The 23973-nt window shown below is 46.1% G+C and overlaps 1 protein-coding gene across 1 annotated transcript in view; it reads right to left on the reverse strand.

The window, feature by feature from the left end:
* HTR2C (5-hydroxytryptamine receptor 2C) overlaps positions 1 to 20445 on the reverse strand; it is a 436533-nt gene extending 416088 nt beyond the window's left edge. The window contains exon 1 of the mRNA XM_030574618.1: positions 19661 to 20445. The gene's annotated coding sequence lies outside the window, so the exon portion shown is untranslated. The remainder of the gene's footprint in view (positions 1 to 19660) is intronic.
* Positions 20446 to 23973: the final 3528 nt, after the last annotated feature.

The following is a 23973-nucleotide window of genomic DNA, read 5'->3' on the forward strand; positions in this document are numbered from 1 at the left end:
GCTATTTGCATATAAGATTTCATCTCACTAGATACGAGATATTTTTTAAATGCAGCCCATGGGAAGAGAGTCTTCTCTTTTTAATGAATGAATATGCAATGCCCACGTGGAGTTTGCCAGCTCCTGGGGGGCCAGAATGACCCCCTAAGGCAGTGGTTCTCAAGGAGGGGTACACATACCTCTGGGGCTACACGTGCCTCTGGGAGTACACAGAGCTGTGCCGGGGGTACAGAAATACAGCTAGATATTTGTCTAGTTTTACAAGCGGCTCCATAAAAAGCAGTAGCGAAGTCAGGACAAACTAAAATTTCACACAATTACTTATTTGTACTGCTCTATGTCATATACACAGAAATGTAAGTACAAGCTTTATATCCCAATTGATGTATTTCATAATTATATGGTGAAAATGAGAAAGTCAGCAATCTTCCAGGAATAGTGTGGCTGTGACACTTGTATTTTTATGTCTGATTTTGCAAGCAAGTAGTTTTTAACTGAAGTGAAAGTTGGGGTACGCAAGACAAATCAGCCTTCTGAAAGGGATTCAGCAGTCTGGGAAGGCTGAAAGCCACTGAAGTAGGGGGCTCAACCAACAGGACTGCAACCGGAGTGGCTGCCAGGGTGCCACTCAGCAAGCTTGGAGACATGGCGGGGAGGGACTAGGAACCCTCCCAAGGCCAAACAGGAGTTCTCTATATGGCATCCGGACAAGCAGTTCTCTGGTCCAATGAAAAGCCAGGGCTACCCAGCCTGGCTTCTCCGCCTTTATAGGGCCAGCTGAGTCTGCTTGGGGCATGACCCCAGCTGCAGCCACTTCCCCCCAATCAGTCCAGCCTAAAAGCTGCTTTCTCCAGCCACAGCCCTCTCCCAGGGCTGTTTTTACCCCTTCAGGGTAGGAGCGGGGGTCCACCCTGCTACAAATCTTCATTCTTTTTGCTGATAGAGACTAACATGGCTACCAGTCTGAAACCTGTAAAAGCTGTGTGAGGCTCTTGTCCATTCCACTTGCCAGTGCAGGATTGTTTGCTGTAGTGTATTCTCAAGATCTTTACGCATTTTAAGTAACATATGTGATGGAGGTTTCAGAGTTTAATAGCTCTTTCTTTTCTGCTGCTCATCCTGAATTTTCCTTCGCTGTATTTAATCCTATTATTTTGTTTTACCACTTGGACCACCCTAGATAATTCTTCTCCCTTTTCAATGTTACACTATCCAGATACTTGCAGTTATCATATCTCCCTACCCAACCTCCACTTCCTTAAAGTGATTGGTCAGGTTAGTCATAGTTGTTATTCTTTTCTAGAATCTCTCATACGTCTATCTTTTCAAGAGTGAGTTGCTCAGAACTGTACTAGTCTGTATTGTTTCACTTTTACCAAATTCTCTGGTCTCTCTATCTGCATTCTAATGCTCCTGTTATCGTAGAATCTAGTGATATAATCCTTTATCTCCAGTTGCCTGATTTATTGATTATTTGTTGGTTATGTTATTGATTGAAATTCCCCATTAGCATTCTGTCATTTGGTAGGTTCATGTCCCTAGTTCAGGCCCAGTATTATCAGTTACTGCTTTGGGAGCCAACAATGGTTATATTGAGGGAAGACCTTTTGTAACTGTAAAACTTTTATTGCTACAATGATGAGTTCAATAAATAAAGAAATCCAGAAAGTAAATTGAGAGAACTACTCAGAGAGTAGTTATTAATGGTTCCCAATCCTGCTGGAAAGGTATAATGAGTGGGGTTCCGCAGGGGTCTGTTTTGGGACCAGCTCCGTTCAATATCTTCATCAACGACTTAGATATTGGCATAGAAAGTATGCTTATTAAGTTTGCAGATGACACCAAACTGGGAGGGATTGCAACTGCTTTGGAGGATAGGGTCATAATTCAAAATGATCTGGACAAATTGGAGAAATGGTCTGAGGTAAACAGGATGAAGTTTAATAAAGACAAATGCAAAGTGCTCCACTTAGGAAGGAACAATCAGTTTCACACATACAGAATGGGAAGAGACTGTCTAGGAAGGAGTATGGCAGAAAGGGATCTACGGGTTATAGTGGACCACAAGCTAAATATGAGTCAACAGTGTGATGCTGTTGCAAAAAAAGCAAACATGATTCTGGAATGCATTAACAGGTGGGTTGTGAGCAAGACATGAGAAGTCATTCTTCCACTCTACTCTGCACTGGTTAGGCCTCAACTGGACTATTGTGTCCAGTTCTGGGCACCACATTTCAAGAAAGATGTGGAGAAATTGGAGAGGGTCCAGAGAAGAGCAACAAGAATGATTAAAGGGCTAGGGAACATGACCTAAGAAGGAAGGCTGAAAGAATTGGGTTTGTTTAGTTTGGAAAAGAGAAGACTGAGAGGGGACATGATAGCAGTTTTCAGGTATGTAAAAGGGTGTCATAAGGAGGTGGGAGAAAACTTGCTGACCTTAGCCTCTAAGGATAGAGCAAGAAGCAATGGGCTTAAACTGCAGCAAGGGAGATTTAGGTTGGACATTAGGAAAAAGTTCCTAACTGTCAGGGTGGTTAAACATTAGAATAAACTGCCTAGGAAGGTTGTGGAATCTCCATCTCTGGAGATATTTAAGAGTAGGTTAGATAAGTGTCTATCAGGGATGGTCTAGACAGTATTTGGTCCTGCCATGAGGGCAGGGGACTGGACTCGATGACCTCTCGAGGTCCCTTCCAGTCCTAGAGTCTATGAATCTATGCTGGGACAGGACTCAGGAGTTTATTCAGAGCTGTATGAATACTCATATAGCGCAGACATATTCAATACAGCTCCTTCTTATGCATCTCTCTACAATGTTTTGATTTAAGGAGCCATCCAGTAACCTAGGATGCATCACTCACCTCAACCCCACACATTCTTATAGTTAAAGAAATAATCGCTATTTTGAGGCCTGCATTCTCATCTGATATTCATAGGTAGATGATGAACAAACTAACAGCAACATAAAAAAGTCATGTGGTCAGTATCTGGTAAACCCCCACACAAACTCATTCTTTATAGCCTGCCCTTGGCTGTGACAACGATCCTCAAAGAAGTCTCCATCCCGTGGGATCAGGGCTGGTGCAAGGATGTTTCGCGCCCTAGGCAAAACTTCTACCTTGCACCCCCGCCTCTATGTCCCCTCCCTCAGGCGCCGCCTCCTGCCCCTGCAGCAGCTCCCCCACTCCGCCCTGAGGTGCCCCCTTGTGGCAGCTCCCTACCTCCCATCCTCCGCCCTGAGGCACTCCTCCCACCCCAGCTCACCCCTGCTCCACGCACGAGCACGAGCAACCCGAGCACGCCGTGGCTGTTTCACCTCTCTCGCCTTCCAGGCTTGCGGTGCCTAAGCTGATTGGTACCGCAAGCCTGGGAAGGCAGGAGAAGCGAAGCAGCTCACTCCTGCCCCACCTCCTCCCCGAGCACGCCGTGGTTGCTTCACTTCTCCTGCCTACCAGGCTTGCAGCACCAATCAGCTTAGGTGCCACAAGCCTGGGAGGCAGGAGAAGTGAAGCAGCCATGGCCTCCTCAGGGAGGAGGCGGAGCAGGGTGACCTGGGGCGGGGAGTTCCCCTGCATGCCACCCCCCACCCCACTTGCTGCAGGCAGTCTTCCCCATACTCCCCTGCCCCAGCTCGCTCAGCCAAAATGCCAGTGGCGACCAGGGAGGCCAAAGATCCTGCTGCCGTGGTCACTGCTGAAGACAATGGAGCCCTCCCCAAATCCCAGTGCCCTAGGCGACCGCCTAGGTCGCCTAAATGGTTGCACCGGCCCTGCGTGGGAGGTTTGACTTTGTAGCTACTGTGACAAACTTCAGAGACTGCATTGAAATGACAAGTTTCATTTTGTTCCAAAACTCAATCCTGAAAAACACTGCGACAAATGGGAACTGGCCCAACAACCGAGTTCTTTGGAGGCTCTGACTTGGACCACAGAACCTATAACTATACAGCATTGATAACAGCCCTTTCTGAAAGCCAAAGAACAGGTAATAACTAATTACATTATCCCCAGAATCCATTCAAAAACTTGAAATATTTTCAGAATTAGATCTGCCTTCATTGCCATGGCTTGTGTATGGCTGTGGCTTGTATAAAAGAAAAGAATGATGGAATTAGGATACCATTCATCTCTGGTAATCATTTGTTTCTTCTGGGTTTTCTGGAGACAGTGTCTGCATTCCTAGCAACAAACATGGCCTCTGGTGCAGGAAATGGCATCCTTTCTATGCTATTGGAAAATGTGAGATGACCCTTTTTTATTCTACTTTATCTATAACACACAAATAACTTTCCTTGACTAGCCTCCTCGATCCCAGACAGTGACAGAATAGTGTTAAATCTTGTCCTCCATGCCATCCATCTCCGCTGGGATCAACAGCTACTGCAACACCCAGGCATTTTCAAACCACTAGGGATTTCACTGTTTGATTGATATTTTCCCTCTTCTTTCCTCAATCAGCCAGCAGTGAACAGGAAAAGCCTGGGAGAAGCACTTGGTGACAGAACAGTCTACTGATCTCCAGATACAAAACCTTTTTTCCAGAAGTCTCAAAACAGAAAACAACCCCAAACTCCCCATTTCAAGAGAGTGATATAGTACTGTGATCATTTGGCTCACCTCAAGCTGTTCTTGACTTTTGCAAGATGGTAAGAGAGCACGGCACAGTTTGAGAGTGGACTGACAAAGTGTTGTTCTATCAGTGATGATGTGGTTGACAGGTTATGCCTTAGCTCAAATCAAGAGAGGAAGAGCTGTCTGAGAATGCTGAGACCTCTTTAGAAGAACATTATGTAAACAGTAAGAAAGGGTTCACTCTGTCATTGGCATTAGATTCTGTTCTTTTGTTCAGTCGTAGCCAGTAAGGATGACCTGCAGATCAGTAGAATTGCATGATTAGCTAAGCTTGCTAAGTCTGAACATGACACTCATTGGATAGCAATCCAAAACTGCGTTAGAATGCCTCACACAAGAGTGATACGTGTTTCTTTTCCCCATGGGCTCTGCATGTAAAGTTAGTCACCTTACTTCTCATAGCTCAACTCCCAGAGCAGAAGTTGATTTGGAATGTCAGGACTTGTTCATCAAACGCAGGTAACTGAAATCCAACTACACTCAACATCTCTTCAGGGCAGGGGCACAAATCTCAGCGTGACACCCCCTCTCATTTTACCTACCATCCTGGAGACAGTCAAGAGGCATTCGTATTCTCACGATATTGACCAGCTGGACTCTTCCATTCAAACACGCAACTGAACACACACACTCACTGTGCGAAAACATGAAGAAGGCAACATACCTGAAAATGTAAAGGAAATGTGCTGCAGCACAATTGACTCAAGTGTGTGACACCTCTTTCTTAGCATGACACCCCAGCATCCTGCACATTACATACCCTCCCAGGGTCTTTACAAATCGATTACAACTGGCTAGGTGACACTACCCAATAATTATATACAGCACTTGACTCCAGCACTGAAATGCCAAGTTTCCTGACATAATTAAAACCAGTGACACCGACAATGTGAAAACGCCTATAAATGTTTAATGATTATTTTTCATAATTAAAACATTCACTCATTTAAAACCTTTTCAGCCCAAGGTGCTAAGCATCCTCAACAACTCTGGGAAGACTGGAGGTGCTATGTGCCAGAGTAGGAAATCCACATCGGGCAAAATGGATAGTCTCAAAACACTCTGGTTCATTTTGAAAAAGGATCCAAAATGTTTGGTACCAATTAAAAACAACAAAAAGAACATGTATCCAAACATCATGCCACTGGGCTGGAACTCGTGTGGGAATAGTTTTTCAACCCATGATGCACACGCTCCTTAATAGGTTCTGTTGTGTCTCAGAGACACGCTCACACAGGGGAAGACGGTACAGTGATTTTTACTTCAGCCCATGTCAACAGCAGTCAGTGCTGCAGCCTCTCCGGGCCAAACAGTGTCACAACATGTCGCTCATCAACAAGCAAACTCCTTTGCCAAGACAGCAATACAAACCTTTGATTTTACCATCAAAACCAATTCTGCTGACAGCACTGGAGACCCACATATGCAGACGGAGCCCAGCCCTTCATCAGCAGAGTAGGCAAATGCTGCCTCCTTGAGGACTGCACAAGTGCCGATTCACCAGACAGGGCAATAACTGCTCTTCCTCCTGCTCTCCAGAACAGCACGGCACTGCGGCAGCCGGGAAGGCAACACAGCACTGGCCCTGCTGCAGCAGGGAGAGATGAAAGAAAGGAAAGATCTTCCCTCTCTCCCCTGAAAGACTTGGAAAAATTTAAATCAGCAGCCTGAGGTGAGCCAACCTTCTCAAGCAGACTCAGGCACCAGCTAAATCAACATAAATTGTACAATACAAATTAAAGATCTAAAAAGAGAATGATCATAAAAACTACAGCCAGCAGCAGCCAGCGAAAAGCAGCTTAAATCTCCAGTTAATGGGGTCTGTTATTTTCAGGATTCAACACAGACTAAAACACTTCACCTTGTCTTGGAAAAGTACTGATTCTTGGGTTGAAAAAGGGACCTCACCCAGTATTCCCACTGCCAGATGTTTTCAGTCAATGGAGCAATCATGTTTCATTACAATTCTATGCTCTAATCAACATCACAACTGTTAATATCTTGAAAAATATACACTTGGGCTCTTATTGGCATGTGCAGGGACACATTAGCTTAGCATTTCCTGGTCTTCTGATGGTTGAGCTCTGGTTTTGGAAGTCCCATGCTGAGGAAGGGCATGTGAAGCAGAAGAGAGTCTAAATTAGCTGTTACCACTCAAGAAAGATCTTGGAGTCATTGTGGATAGTTCTCTGCAAACATCCACTCAATGTGCAGCGGCAGTCAAAAAAGCAAACAGAGTGTTGGGCATCATTAAGAAAGGGACAAATAATAAGACAGAAAATATCATATTGCCTCTATATATATCAACCTTATGCCCACATCTTGAATACTGCATGCAGATGTAGTTCCCCATCTTACAAAAGATCTATTGGAATTGGACAAGGTTCAGAAAAGGGCAACAAAAATGATTAGGGGTATGGAACTACTTCCGTAATGAGGATAGATTAATAAGATCGGGACTTTTCAGTTTGGAAAAGAGGCGACTAATGGGGGGATCTGATTTAGGTCTATAAAATCATGACTGGTATGGAGAAAGTAAATAAGGAAGTCTTATTTACTCCTCCTCATAACACAAGAGCTAGGGGTCACACAATTTAATTAATAAGCAGTAGGTTTACAACAAACAAACAAAAGGAAGTATTTCTTCACACAACACACAGTCAACCTGTGGAACTCCTTGCCAGAGGATGCTGTGAAGGCCAAGACTAACAGGGTTAAAAAAAGAATTAGGTAAGTTCATGGAGTACATGTCCATCAATGACTGTTAGCCAGGATGGGCAGGGATGGGTCCCTAGCCTCTGTTTGCCAGAAGCTGGGAATGGGCGACAGGGGATGGGTCACTTGATGATTGCCTGTTCTGTTCATTCCCTCTGGGGCACCTGGCACTGGCCACTGTCAGAAGACAAGATACTGGGCTAGACGGACCTTTGCTCTGACCCCGTCTGGCCATTCTTATGTAAGGCACTGTTCTGTTACTGCAACCTTAATTCTCTCTTAACCAAGGTTTGTTATATATGATAGAAGGTTAGAATCCCAGCAAGGGACTGACTGATATGATTTCCTCACACAACAGTATTTATCCTCAACACCACCAGGCAGAGGCACTAAAACCCCAGATGAAATGTGCTGAGATTAAACCTGAACTGGAGCTGGGAGGGAAACTGCCTACCCTTTACTTTTTAACATTTCAACTTCCTGACCCGTTCTCATGGCTCTTTCTGAATACTCTCCAATTTATCACCATTCTTCTTTCATTGCAGACACCAGAACTGGATGCAGGATTCCAGGAGCAGTTGCACCCATGCCAAATACAGAGATAATAAACCTCTCCACACCCGCTCAAAAGTCTACTGTTTATGCATCCAAAGATCAGTTAGCCCTTTTGGCCGTAGTGTCACACTGGGAGCTCATGTCCATCACACACCATGACAAATAAGTCTCTTTCAGAGTCCCTGCTTCCCAGGATACAGTTCCCCATCCTGTAGGTATGGCCTGCATTCTTTATCCCTAGAGATGTAACTTTACATTTGACTGTATTAAAACTCATATTGTTTTCTTGCACCTATTTTACCAAGAGATCCAGATCACCCTCTGTCAGTCAGCGACACATCCTCTTCTTTACTGGCCACTCCCCCACGCTACTAAACTTTAGTAGCTGTTGTTTAACATCCCGAGTTATTTATTTTGTAATGGAAACTGTTTCATCATCATATGACATGATGACATCATCTGTATTTCTCAAATACAGAACAGAAATATTTAGTGAACACTTTTGCCTTTTCTGAATTATTATTGATCAGTCTACCATTTCCATCTAGTAATGCACCAGTATCATGGGTAAGATTCTTTTTGTTACTAATATACTTTTAAAAAAATCCTCTTTTTGTTCTTAACTCTGTTGCCCATAGATTTCTCCCTGCATCCATTAGCATCCTTTATCAATTTTCTACAATTCCTAGCTTTTGTTTTATATTAATTACTACCACCTTCTCCTTTCTTCCATTTGATATATATTGGGGTGGGGGGTTAATAGCTGTCTTCACATCTCTTCTAAGCCAGGTTGCTTTTGTAATCAAGATGAAGTACATACCACCAGGGGAAAATCCTGCACTAGCTAAAATGGCAGACTCCTGAAAGCCTGATTCAAATCAGTGGAAAGGCCCCTACTGACTTCAGTGGGCTATGAATAATGTCTGATCATGCTCCCATTGTAGTGAATGGAAAGAGCCCCAATATAGATGAATTGAGCCCCACTAGGTTTTGACATCTTTAATTTCTATTACTTTATTAGCATTAGTGTTGACGTATTTACCATTATCCTTTTGTGCTTTATTCTTGAGATAAAAGTTTCAAGGATTTCTCCAAAACTTTTCCTGATGTAAAATGTCCAAATCAAAACAAAAAACTCTATCATGAAGACAGATGAGGTTGCATAAAAATACTCAATTAAAAATTCTTCCCCTCCAATGTTTTATCAGCAAATCTGACCATCACCAAGGAATAAATCTCGCTGCCTTCAGTGTGGTTGACTATTTAAATTCAGGTTTAATTGGGGGAGTGCTGGTAAGAGAGAGAGACCCAAATGAAAAGAGATGTAAAGTGTTGAGTTAAAGGGCCAAAGTCAGCAACATACTTCCCTAATTAAACTGTTCAGGCCTTGGATTTACATAGCAGCCCGCACCAATTTGATCCATTGCCCTGATGGAAGACAGTCCCGCTGAAGGCTACTGTTTTAATTTAGTCTTTGAATGAATTTTTATTCCATTTTTATACTTTCGTCCCCCAGTTCTAACGTCTTCACATGGTCGGGGGATTGGCCTCATTGATTTGTTCTTTGTCTCCATATTTGAGAGAAATAAAATAAACCCAACCAGAACCATGAAGCTGCGTAGGGAACAAACCAGAGCCATAACAAGGGCGAGACGAGTGAGGCACTTGCTTTAGGTGCGCAAAGTGGAAGGATGCAGCCCTACCGTGGTCGGCGGCGCTTCGGCAGCAGCTCTATCACCACCTCTTCTTCAGAGGCAATTCAGCGGTGAGTCCCTGTCGGACGGAAGGCTCTGCCGCCGAATTGCTGCTGTCGCTTCATTCATTCGTCGGCGGCAATTCGGTGGTGGGTCCTTCTCTCCGAGAGGGACTCAGGGACTTGCTGCTGAAGAATGAATGAAGCGGCAGCGGCTGGTCCTCCGACAGAGACTCAAGGACCCGCCGCTGAATTGGCGCCAAAAAGTCTAGAGCCGACTCTTCCCTCGGGCGCAAAAATTCCTTGTTATGGCTCTGGAACAAACCCAAACAGCTCCCTCTTCCTGGAGCTCTGTGACTTCCCCCTCTGTTGTAACCCATCGTGTGACATGCTGCATCCTAGCCTAGGGCGCAATCCTGCACACATTTACACGCGTAGGGCTACTCCTGTGTTGAGCCCCAGTGGCCTGACTAGGGATCTGTGGAAGTAACAGCAGAGCAGTGACTGAATGTGTGCAGAATGCATTCCCAAGATTGTAAGCTGATCAGGATACGGACCTATCTAAAAAGCCCGTCACATTAAGCACTATGGGCCAGGTTTTCCAAGGTGTTTAGGCACCTAAAGATGCAGACAGGTACCTAGTGGGATTGTCAAAAGCACCTAAGTAGATGAGCTGCCGAACTTCCCCTGAAGTCAATGAGAGTGAGGGGCCTCGCCTGCTCAGGTCCTGCTGCACATCCCACATGGCACCTCTCTGCATCTTTAGGCATCTAAACACTTGGAAAAGTTAGGCTCTATGGGGCTGACAACAAAGTCCATGAGTCAGTGGCCTTGGGATCAGTCCCCATAAAATAAACTGAAGTTCTAATTCCACCTTCTTTGTGTATCTTTTTCTTCTGCTTTAGAGACTGAAATTGCAGTCTGCTTTTACCAAGGATGATGGAGCATGACATATTTACACTCTCTGGATTCTGCCGATTCTATTTATACTCTGTTTGGATTTGACTTGTTATTACCCAAGGATACATACATATTAGCACAATTGTGTTACAATGACTAAATACAAAGGCTAGAGCAACTGACAGAGTGCGTTAACCCCAGTTCCATGGGTTACTGATTATTACAAAAATAGACTCCCACTTAGCTTAAGAAATTGCAAAATAAGAGAAAAATCGCCCTGCTGTTGTGCTGAGAGGCAGCTAACAGTATGTGGACGTTTGACTGTCAGCACCAAGAAACACAGCTTCCAAGGTGCATGGGACCTGTAGGACCAGGATTTTGTCACACAGATCGCAGTGGCCCACATTGACCTGGGAGCTCCTTTTTAAATGTCAAGTGAGCATGGAACACGTCCTCTCTAGCCCTGGTCATGGGCAAATCCACTAGCAGAATGATTCATAGGGAAGTCTGATGCTGGTCTCAGCAGGCGCTAGGACAGCACAGCGCCAAGCGCTCTTCCATCAATACTGGGAAATCCATTTAGGAAGATTCATGCACACAAGACACAGCAGTGCAGAGGAGGGTAAGAGCAGCCCTTGGCGAGCCCACAGGATGCCCACTGCCAGGCTCAGGCAGCAAGGGAAAACCCTGCATACAGCTCTTCCCCTCCATGCTGTGGCAGTGGAGGCTCCAGGGCTCATTTGGGCATGATCATGTGGCTCCTGCAGTGTTTGAAAGGAGCTGGGGCTGTCCTGCAAGTGACCCTAGAACTCACTGAAAAGCAAGCCCAGGTTGCAGCAGCAAAGTAGAGAAAACCACCCGTCCTCCCCTGTGAGGGAAGGACCGGATGGCGATGGAGCTAGGGGATCCAGGAGAGCAAAAGATGTGGTGGAAGGTAAGACACTGCTCTTCCTGAAGAGCGAGGGGCTCCGTCCACCTGAACTGACAGAGCGGGAGCAGTTAGTCTGTGCCACAGTCAGGGGAGGCAGGGGCTCTCAATGTTGATGCCAGCGGTTCCCAGAGCTTAGGTTTAGTTGTTACCTGAGGCACCACGGCCACCGGAGCACAGTCTGGTACCGAGGGAGCCCTGGATTTGTGGGCTCTCTTGTCATGACCCTGAGACTTCGGACATTTTAATTCCCAGGGGCTGAGCAGAAAGACTTACAGGACTTAGGCAGAGTTGATACAACTTCTCTGAAGTGGACTTAGAGGAGCATTTGCTCTCATGTTTATGAGAACGCTCCCTGCCCTCTCAACAAGACCCCAGTGGGGGATCTGTGGGAGCAGAGTCCCATGTTCCTAAGTCAGACCTCACAGTAGGAGGCACACTCCTTCCTGAGTGAGGCCGATGTGTACGGGGGGGCTCCTGGCCCGGGTTTAGCTGTGGCCTCATGGCCTTCTCCATTTGATGCCTCTTAGGCAAAGTTCCTGCCCCTCACGGGTATGACTGGGAAACAGGTGGCACCTTCCCCAAGGCAGTACAGGCCACGCTGATGGTTGTTGCTGACAGAGAAGGAGCATGGGCAAGAAGCACTGACTTTGAAGCCTGGAGTCCTGGGCATACTCCAGTACCTGGAACAGGGAACCTGGGGGTGGAGGTGGCAGTGCAGGGAGAAAAAGGAAGACCAAGCTCCGGACACTGGAGGTTTTGACCTTAGCTATGTGGTGGTGGAAGAACTGGAAAGGGGTTGGGCCGTTTCACTCTTTATCTCCTCAGACAGGCAGAGCGACAGTGCAGACCAGTGGACTGCTTGCAAGAATTCTCCGACTCCGAGCGTCGGGCGTGCATGCATACTCACAGTGGAATACACAAGAAGAAGGGTGCTTCAGGTGCTGGATCTCATGATAGGCTGCGTGGAAGGGGAGGAAGTTGTGTGTGAGCCTGAATGGAGGATAGAAAGAGGGATCTATATGTTTTATACACACACACACACACTGCTTACCATTATAGACTGTGCTGTTGAAAGCAAGACTGGAAGAAAGCCAACATCATACCAATCCTGACAAAGGGCAAGCAGGATGACCTAGGTACAGCACAATATGCAGATTAAAAATTAGCACAAGGCACAATTACTATGGTGCACATCAAATGGTTCAGAAACTAACTGATAGATAGTACAAGGTAATTGTTAATGAGGACTCATCAGTGGATAGGGTTCACGGGGATAAATTCTCAGTCCAACGCTATTCAGTATTGGTCAAGGTGGTAACAGAGGCAAGGACAGGTTCATTGATACAGAGTGATCTGAACGACTTGGTAAGCCGAGCACAATCAAACAACATGCATTTAACCAAGCCAAATGCAAGACCATGTATCTGGAAACAGCGAATGCAGGCCATACTTACAGCGTGGTGGACCCATATCCTGGAAAGCCATGACTTTGAAAGGACTATGTGGTCATTGCAGATAACCAACTGAACATGAGCACCCAGAGCGCTGCTGTCGCTAAGACAGCAAATGCTATCCTGGGACATACAAACATGAAATATTGCAGGAAAATAGTGAAGTGATATAACTTCAGTATATGGCATTAATGAGACGATTATTGGAGATACTGATTCCAGTTTTGATGTCCACACTTCAAAAAGGAAGTTAAAAAACCAGAGAGGGTCCACAAAAGAACCGCACAAATGATGCATGGTCTGGAAGCCAGAAGCTGGGAATGGGTGACAGGGGATGGATCACTTGATGATTATCCATTCTGTACATTCCCTCTGGGGCACCTGCCATTGGCCACTGTCTGAAGACAGGATACTGGGCTAGATGGATCTTTGGTCTGACCCAGTCTAGTCGCTGTCATGTTCTTATGGAAAATACGTCTTACTGTGAGATAAAAAAAAAAGGGACCTCAGTCTATTTAGTTTCACAAAGAGACGGTTTAGAGGTGACTTGATTATAGTCTATAAGTACTTCATCTGAAGGGAGCAGAGAGCACTTTAATCTAGCAGAAAAAGGCAGAACAAGAGCCAACGACTGAAGGTTGAAGCTAGACAAATGCAATTTGGAAAATAAATACTTTTTTTTTAAACTGTGAAAAACTGAGCACTGAAACAACTTCCCGAGTGAGGGAGTAGAGTCAGTGTCATCTGGGGTCTTTACATGAAGATTGGATGTTTTCCTAAGAGACGTGCAAGAATCACATGGGTGAAGTTCTGAGACCCATGGTAAGCAGGAGGTCAGACTAGATGATCATAACGGTCCCTTCCATCTTTAAAAATCTTTGGATAAAGTCATCACGGTATTTATTGTACACCTGACACATATCCAGATGTATGGATTCACTGTAGTGTTTACACCTGAACCTACTCTTAGAAAAGTCTGGAAGGTTATGGATAAAAAATAACAAAGGCAGATCATTATGGCCAGAATCCTCTTTGGTACAGATGTTTGTGTGTGTGATCCAGGACTCCACTGTGCTTTTATTGCCACACTGGGCACCATAAAAACTAACAAATTAAAGCATCTTCCTAACAGGATTCATACTGAAACAAAACAGGAGCTACAGAGCTGCAGTTTATGAATGAGACCTCCATTGACCCCATTAGAACTAATAGAACTACGGTACTTTGGATAAGAGTTGCATGTTAACTGTTGGCAAATGATCACTTTTAAGGACAACTGCTGTATATTAATTATCCAAATAACTCTAACTCAGCATTTTATGTAATTTTTTGTAACTCTTTAGCAACCAGCAGCTATTATCAAGTTATGACGATAAATGCCTGTTTTGAACTTACAGCGCATTAACAAAATTCTGTGCTATACCTGCTGCAGAAAGACAAAGAGGGACATCACTGGCCAAATGCTGAAGCCCTCCCATGTGCAAAAATAACGAAATAATCTCTGAATTCAATGAGAAATTTGCCTGAGTGAAGACTGCCAGCGGAGTCCCTAGTAGGTAGACTAGTACAGGAGATAGTTTGTTACATGAAACACTGATTTTATTACTGTTTCTTGCTTTGGAAAATTTGCACTTTCCACATGAGCAAATAGATACAGAATAAAAAGCAGGATGAGAATGGGAGATCTGTGAATGTCACTAAAGCAAATATTGTATTTATTCAACTTTATCTCCAGGGTGGCAAGGGATACCTAACTCCATTTCAGCATAAAAGAATTGCAAACGAGGAAGATTTTACTAACTTTTGACAAAGAATGTTCATATTTATGATGTTTATTCATGTAATTGCATCCAATAGTTACAACAATACCAGGATCTGAAATTGGAAGTATGCCTGCTGTTTGATGGTAGGGTGGGAACAGGCATCGCAGACTGCAATGCTACATTTTATGCTATTAATTATGTAATTCAAGATTTGACAGAGTGTTTAACTCAAAGGGCCTGATCCTGCGAGGTGCTGAGTCCCCTGAATTCCCAGCCCCACCCAAGAGGCACTCAGCTTGTTGCAGGGTCATGGCCTAATGAACAGCCTTAGCTGCAAAGCACCTTCTGCCCTTCAGTACCATGTAATTAGATAGACAATCAAAAGGGCCGTGCTTTCAGATGTCACTGCCGTGGAACAGGCAGTCGGATTTTCATGACAGCACTGATGGAGGTGGGACATCAGCTGAGGTTTCGCTGCCTGAGGCAGAGCCCAAAATAATTATTCAGCCACCTAAGAGCCCTAACAAATTGGCCTGCAGGAACTGGCTTACCAAATCCTGTAACACCTGTGATATTCCCTGAGAGAATCAAATGCTGATGGAAATGTTAGTTTGATACCAGGCTAGACAAGTAAGTGCAATGCCCGTTACGCAGCCTGAAATCTCAAACCGTAGCCCTCAAGTGGAAACATTTTAGATGATAAAATAAAATACATTCTAAATCCATTCCGTTCACACTACATGAATAACAAATACCTGGTGATGTCAATGCACAATAGCTTCTCTCTGCTACTCTTCCCATTTATCCTCTGTGCAGAAACTATAGATTTGAGACAATATTTATAAAGAGAAGATTGGATTTAACTGACATGAAAGACAATGTCATTTGTCTAGTGTGTGTTGACTTGGGGACAGAACATGGGACCCAACAGCTGACATTTCTATTCATCCTTCATTACGCAAAAGTAAACCCATTACAATCCATGTCATCCGAAGAAAGGCAGCATGATCCATGGACTCATGGCACCGCAGCTTTACAGCAAAGCTATGGGTTTGTGAACAGTTAATGATTCCCAGTTATACAGCTAGCGTCATCTGTGTGTTTGGAATGATAGTTCAAAATCATCTGACTCTGGGAAAGCACAGCACTTGATTAAAATTAGTAATAAAAATGAAAGCATGCAGGGGGAAAGGAACACGACACAGTATTTGCAGCTGAAAGAGGAGACGTCTGTTGGTATCGACTGATTGTTTTCTTTAAACTAAGAATTATTAAAAAACCGAGGTAATAACCTTCTGGAGCAAGAAATGATAGAGAGCAGCTGCCATTGTATCTTTGAGGTTAAGAGCCACTTGATGATTCTCTTGTACCTCTCAATAGTTTTGTTTTGCTGTGGTGTAAGTCCTGTGTCTATAATACAGGAGCTTTTCTAGATATTTTCCAGCTGACTAAATCCTACCACTTCATTTTGACTTTTATTGCTTTTTGAGAGCCCTATAACGATTCATCATTAAAGTAATCTTTAAGCAGTTTTCCTCCTATTTGTGCCTATATATATTAAGTGGAAATTGCTCTTTGAATTCACCTCTAACGTCAGATTCCATTTTTTGTCTAACAAGAACAGTATCTCCAATCATTCTGGGAATGCAGTAAAATGGGAAAACCTTGCATAATACACATAAATTCTCTATCACTAAGAGGAGTCTGACTATCACCTAGTGTGTGCACATTTACAAACTGCACAAAGCCGGATATATTGCAATTGCACTATCACACTCATTCAAAGACATCTCACCTATCACCAGAAAGGTATATTTTATCTTTGGTTCAGCAGCTTCTGGACAACAGACCTCCGGTCACCTGTGGCTGGTGTAGCAGAACATTCAAATCAGAATTCAGCTGCCTTTGAAACACTGCAATCACATAAACAGCAAAGAATGGCAATATACAAAAACCTGTAGGAGAACACTTCAACCTCCCTGGCCACACTATAGCAGACCTTAAGGTGGCCATCCTGCAGCAAAAAAACTTCAGGACCAGACTTCAAAGAAAAACTGCTGAGCTTCAGTTAATCTGCAAATTTGACACCATCAGCTCAGGATTGAACAAAGACTGTGAATGGCTTGCCAACTACAGAACCAGTTTCTCCTCTCTTGGTTTTCACACCTCAACTGCTAGAACAGGGCCTCATCCTCCCTGATTGAACTGACCTCATTATCTCTAGCTTGCTTGCTAGCATATATATACCTGCCCCTGGAAATTTCCACTACATGCATCTGAGGAAGTGGGTATTCACCCACGAAAGCTCATGCTCCAAAACGTCTGTTAGTCTATAAGGTGCCACAGGATTCTTTGCTGCTTTTACAGATCCAGACTAACACGGCTACCCCTCTGATACTTGCAATCACATAATTATTATCTTCTGCTTATTTCACCATGGGAGCCAGGGAAATATTCCATAGCATTTTTTTTGACAGATTAATTTAATCTTTTGGCATTTGTTAACTATCTGTTTAACAGATTGTGATTTATTCATTATTCAATACATGATTTGCCGAGTGATTTCTGCAGATAATTCTTGGTCTATAGGCCACGCATGAGAAGTTTGGTGCAAGTACTTGGCACTTGAAAAGCAACCTATTTTAGGTATGACCTCTAGATCATATGGCTAGTTCCCTGATTGGATGAGCATAGCACATAGAATCAGGACTGCAGTGCAAATATTCACACTGGAAAATTCAAAATTCACTGTTTGTGACAATTCTCCAAAATGTGCTTAAACCCTGGCTGTTCTGACAAACATTCTCAGCAGTAAACACACTCGCTTGTATACTGCCACCAAGTAACACAGAAGAGCTGCCATTCATTTAGCTGCTAAATTCATTTAGCTGCTAAATTCATTTAGCGTTTCGAACGCATGTTTGTGGGGAACACTTTGAGAGTTCAGCCAGCTCTAACTGCCATTCTGTCTATGTGTAATAAGCAGTAAATGTGACGACTACCATCAAATGTTTCCAGTGTTGTCTGCACCCAGTTACAATGGGTCATTTGATTACTCCATGCTCATCACATTTTGCAGGTGATGTTTTAGAGACCAGTCTAGCTTCTGGTCTCATTTACACCTGTTTTACATTGCTGTAACTCTGGTATATATACTGCTGTCAGTATAGTTACTCCTGAATTACACCAGCATCAATGAGAGGAGAATCAGGCCCTCTGTCAGATAAACACACGCTGGCTATGGGACAAATCCCATCCCAAGCACGTTGTTTGAGTAACTGGCAATCTCCTCTCCCAAGACACAAACCACCAGAGTTGCTGCTCTATAGCCAGCACTGCAGCATTGCTCACAGCTCCTGCATCACTCCTCCAACAGCTGACGGGTTCACACAGCAGCAGATCTACCTGTCCCACTCCAGACCCTAAAGCTGCCCGCCCCCCCCGTGCTACAAGGAGCAGAGAAACCTTGCAGAGCAGAGTTCTGGGGTACATGCCCTCTGCATGGGCTCCCTACATCTTGTTCCACTCCCACGCAGAAGAACCATATTCGTTCCCTGCACTTGCTGGGGCAGAATTTGCTCGTAGTGTCCCTAACGAGCTCTTCTTCCCTAGCAGGTACACAAGTACTTAGTCAAGCCCTGCGTACTGATGCTGGGGAAGTTCAGGAAGCAAGAAGCGATCTGACTAAACTGTTTGCGCAAGAAGACATTCCAGTCAGGCAGCCACGACTAATCACACAAAGGCACATAAGAAGATTGCTGTGAAGGTCAGACTTCTGCTCGTGTTCCTTAAGTGCACTGTTAGGAAAAACACTTACTCTGCCACATTAAATATGCTGAAAATATTACTCACCGATGGCACTGTTCTTTTGCTTATCGTAAGATAACTGCAGTTCCAGCAACCTGCAGGATTCTCCTCGTGTGCTTGGAGTACATAATCCGTACACTGCCTACTTCCATCTCCAATCCATGCTTAAAACCCAGATATCGTGTCCTGTACATGCATGACCAATTTTCCTTGGCAGGGTCTGTGTTTGCATGTTCACAGGCTAATTAACATGGGCACATGGGTCAGTCATAGGAACTTGCCTCCCCACACTATCAGATCCTAAAGCCCAGCTTTTTTGGAGGAGAACTTGCTCGAAAACTCAGCCAGAAGGCTTCCCATTTAGCTGAATCCTTGAAGACTAAACTCCTCAGTTGTGCCTCTGGGCAAACCTAAAGCGTGTCAGCAGCTGGCAAGAAAGGAGGAATGGCACCAGTTGTCACTGACTTCATTAGACACTTTCCAAGACGGCATCTTTCTAAAAAGTCTGTCTTAGGAAATGTGATGAAAGTGGCAGCTTCTCTCTCTGGGGTGTTAATGCAACAAAAATTCAGCCACAGGTTCCGGGTGAGAGAGCAGTTAGCAGAGGGGACCAGAGAGCTGGCAATAAAAGCCCCTGTGCCCAGCAGCCCCTCCTAAAATAGGCTTATCTTCTTCGGAGAGAAGAAACTGACACCCGAGAGTCTACAATGCCCTGAGCCTCAAAGAAGCACTAGCAGCCAAGCCAAATCTCCTTTTACTCCACAAAAACAACATTGCTCCTGCCTCTGCGCTTCTCTCTCTACACCGGTCCCCTTCGGCCTCGCCACGGCCTGGGACAGCAAAGCAAAGGCTCCTGCACATGCCCCATGCCCTACTCCCCAGGCATCACCTTGCCTCTCCCCCTCCCAGAGGTCACCCCGGGAAGGAGGAACAGCCCAAAGGGTCGGTGCAAAGACCCCAGTAAGTTTGCTCTCATTTTGTGCAAACACTTTGCTTGCAGCACTGAGAAATATCACTCAGGTCGGCTGTTCAGTGTCCTGGCTCTCTCCCCCCACTCACCTGCCCTGCCAGCCCTCCTTTCCCAGGTTTAGACGACAACCCCAAACCCTTCTCTCTCCTCTCCCACATCTGTGGAGGTGTGTTCCCCTGTGCAGGGGGGAGGCTGCCAGCACTGAGCAAAGACCACTGCCCGTTACACTGGGAATGGCACCTACCTTGCTAAGAAGCTGGAGTGGGCAGGTGACTAATCCCCTCAGACAGCGACAGCTCGCGTGGCCAGGGCTCTGCTGCCACGCACAGGGCTTCGGACATACCAAGCGAGCATCTTCTGCAAGCAGAGCTGCTCTTCACAGACACCAAACTGCAGCAGCAGCCGCCTGGACAAGCAGCAGCAGCAGCTGAACTGCTGTACGTGTACCTCTGCAGACTAATTCTCACTCCAACCCTTGGAGCAGGGACTCAGTCTCTTAACCCTTCGGAGGCCTGTGCCCAGGCACCTGCCAGGTTTCCCCTTCGGCACTGAGCAGCAAGCGGCACTAGACGCCTCTGGGCCGGGATGGAGGAGCCTGAGTGGAGAAGCAGGAGGCATTATCCACAAAGTAGCACAAGCCTCAAGTTAGTCGCAGCCACCTCTTACCTGGCCAGGCAGGCAGCCCCGCACCGCAGGCAGCGCTGTCTCCTCGGGGCACCAGGGAGCGATCAGGGAGGCTGGGAACTGCAGTGCCCCCAGATCCCACCAGTGCCCTGCCCCGCGTGGGGTGGGGCTGCTGTGCCCTGGCGTGTCACCCCCACGTCTCAGTGCGCAGGCAGCAGGCAGAGTCAGACGTTACCTACTAGACGAGTCTTTCCTTGGGTCACTGGAGCTTCAACTCACTGGACAAATGCTGCTCCTCTAGCTGTCTCCCCATCCTGTCCTCATGCCCTGCCGAAAGCAGCCTCGTCCCCTCCAGCCTGTCCGCAGGCCAGCGAGCACAGCACACTCATCCAGCCAGGCGCAGGAGCAGCTCCCTCTCGCAGCCTGCGAATGTGACTGAAAAGCATGGCTGAGAAAAAACACTACAATTAACCGGGGGGAGGGGGCTCCGACAGCTCAGCTGCTATTCTTAAAGGCACATTGCCCATGGGTCCCGTCGGGGAGCAGACTGCAGGGAGGCACCGCCTGGGGTGCTTTTTTATTTGCAGAGGGAGATGGGAGACATGCTGACCAGGCACCCACTTCTGGGCCGGGGGGCAGAAGAGACAGCAGGAAGAAGGAGGGTGGCGAGGCAGGCCTCCCGGCATTTGAGCACGAGGGACTTGAGCACTAAGGGTGCCACCAGCCTGGCCTCTGTTTGCCTGGGCTGGTTCTCCAGAGATGAAGGGTTAGCTCCCAGGGGCTGGCGGCATCCCTGCCCATATGAGTGCTCCAGAGAGACAGTTGCGCACCTGCCCTCCCTCAGCCCCCCTGAGGTCCTTGGAGCCAGGCTTCCTGACAGCTCCCGCTCCCCCTCCCCGCTACTCAGGGCCTCAGCCTGCTCGTTCCCCCCTTCCTGCTAGGTCCCTTCCAGTGGGAGAGAAGGTGGCAGGTGAGAGCATCTTTAGAGCTGCTGATGAAGGTGTTCTGTAAGTGCTGAGCATGGTCTTGGCTATAGAGGGGAATCATAGAAGTGTAGGACTAGAAGGGACCTTGAAAGGTCATCGAGTCCAGTCCCCTGCCTTCACAACAGAACCAAGAACCATCCCTGACAGGTTTTTGCCCCAGATCTCTAAGTGGCCCCCTCAAGGATTGAACTCACAACCCTGGGTTCAGCAGGCCAATGCTCAAACCACTGAGCTATCTCTCCCCCCAGATGCCTCTAGGTGTCAACTGGCAGAGGGCACAGGGAGCACATACGGTTTTACAGGGATCCCTTGGGTCTGACAGATGCACAGTAACTCACTAAAGGGTGGCAGGTGAGGTCTCCACCTGGAGCCAGTAGCCCATTGGTTGTCAAAATAACTGCAAAACGTGCGTACAGCTCATTTGTACCGAGTAAGGTGTCTACTGAAGACAGGTAAACAGGAAGAGACGTGTCTCCGACAGGAAGTAACAGAGAAGGCTGTCTCTGGCTGGTCACATGTGTACAGACGTGTACAGGAGGTGACGGGTCTCAGACAGGAAGTAACAGATGAGGCTGTCTCTGGCTGGTCATGTGTGTACAGACGGTGACGTGTCTCGAACAAGAAGTGACAGATGAGGCTGTTTCTGGCTGGTCACATGTGTACAGACGTCCCTAGGGAGCCATGAGATCTCTTTTCTTCCCTACCCCCAGGGGAGTCGCGCTCAGCAGGGATACTTTAGCATGGTTCCAGCTCACAAAATGCCACAAGGTTCCAGTTCACAAAATGCCACAAGGAACTGCCACGTTAAGAGGTGGTAGCTACATGTTTGGTTTAGCATTTTGCTGGAGAAAGGCCTAAAAGAAGGACCCAGATCTTTGCCTTAAAATTCAACCCCACCTAAATGTTACCACCAAATTCAAACAAGTATCAGAAGCATTGTTAAAAATATCCATTGCATGGATTTTAGTGTTTGGGACTTATTAAAAAAGTGTACTTAATTCATTGAAACCACTCAACACAAATAGCCAGACACTGCTTCATTGCTTCAGGTCAGAAAAGCGGGTAGAGAAAGGGACAGCAATGTAATTGCTCAAAATTGTCTTAAAATTATAAATTAAGCACTGGAGTGTATTAAAGAGAAGCCTCTTTGATACCAAATCTACAAAATGTGTTTAAGTAATAACCAAATTGCTGAGAGAGGCACTTCAAACTTTGTACTCTGGAAGCTCTCTCTGCACATCAAAGACCACATTCTAGAATAGTTGAGGCTTTCTGAAGTATAATGCTTTATGAACTAATCTGATTAGCACGGAAACACAGCAAAGTGATTCTAGCAGCTCCCTGCAGCACATTAAAAGGGAACATCTTACTGCAAACAGACATCATTATCTTTTGAAGAGTAAGACACGATTTGTCAATCAAAATTAAATTCCAGCCCAGACTCTTCCTGCTAAATTCCTAAAACCATACGTGGATTTCCATTATTCCACTGAAGGTAACAGAGCGACGGGTGTTTCAAGACCAGAATCCACACCTCCGGGCCAAATTCTGCCTTCAGCTATGAGATGTGTCAGCAGGAATTATGCACGTGCATCCAAGGATGGAATTTGGCCATAATCAGCTGCAGAGTATGCCAGCTCTTTGATTCAGGGTAATAAAAAATGTCTTTACAATTCCAGTAAAGTGAATAAAACCTGCCTTAAATACAGTCTTATTATAGAAAACTGAAGCATTAAGAAGTCTATAAATAAATGCAGGAGCTGCCATTCTCCCATAACTTCTACTAAATTGTATGTTCCACCAAGAATTATATAGCCCACAGAGACCACAGACTACAGAGTGCTGCACCGAAAAGAGCATAAACAACTCTTCTCAACGGCTTTACTGTTCTAAAAACTATAACAATCAAATACATGTAAAGCTAAAGCAGCAAATCTACCCACACAATGGCTTTCAAAAAGCTGTCCTGAGCCATGCGGGAGCCTTGACCCAACAGACCATAACAACTCTGAAAGTATCTGATCTGTACTGCAAATTCTGCACTTCCCTGATCCAAAACGTTGTTCATGTTAGAGATGCCAATCCAGAAAGAGCCACTGACCAGCAGTGGTGTTAGAAAACAGTTAGGCCTTGGCTACATTGGTGCTTTACAGCGCTGCAACTTTCGAGCTCAGGGCTGTGAAAAAACACACCTGAGTGCAGCAAGATACTGCGCTGTAAGCGCCAGTGTAAACAGTGCCGCAGCGCTGGGAGCACAGCTCCCAGCGCTGCAAGCTAAACCCCATGAGGAGGTGGAGTATGTGCGGCGCTGGGAGAGCTCTCTCCCAGCGCTGGCGCTGCAACCACACTCGCACTTCAAAGCACTGCCGCGGCAGGCACCAGCATTTCCTCTGCAGGAGCTATCGGGCAGGGAATGCCCTGACTGTGCTTGGAGCGGTTAAGAAACAACAAACAGCAGCCAATTAAATGGTCACTTTAAAACAGAAAATGAGGACTAGGAACAGACAAAGGCCCAACCCCACTATCCCAGGAACCCTCCCACTCACATGGGCTCTGGGGGCCACACCATGGCTGGTAGCTCAAAAAACATTTTCCAAAACTAGCCACAACTCTGCTCCTCTACAAACTCCCCACTGGCTGTAGAGGAAGAAGACCCTGGCTACAGAGAGTTAGACACAGGGTACTTGAGTGGAGCAGGGCTGGGGAAAGGCAGAGGAGCTGGGAGCCCCAGGCTGCGGCCTAGCATAAGGCCCAGAGGTACTGTGGGTTGCAGGGGGCAACCCAGGGGTAGGCAAAGGCAGCAGGTCCAAACCCCTTTGCCTATGATGAGTGGCTGATACTGCAGTTTGCCCCAGTGAACAGGGGCTAGATGGAGACTGGGCAGTAGCCTGATACTGAGGTGAGGTGGGGTTAGTGGGTGGGGGTTTGCCAGGGAGGGGAGATCCCG

This window comes from Gopherus evgoodei, chromosome 9, assembly GCF_007399415.2.
Source record: "Gopherus evgoodei ecotype Sinaloan lineage chromosome 9, rGopEvg1_v1.p, whole genome shotgun sequence".
Classification (NCBI taxonomy): domain Eukaryota; kingdom Metazoa; phylum Chordata; order Testudines; family Testudinidae; genus Gopherus; species Gopherus evgoodei.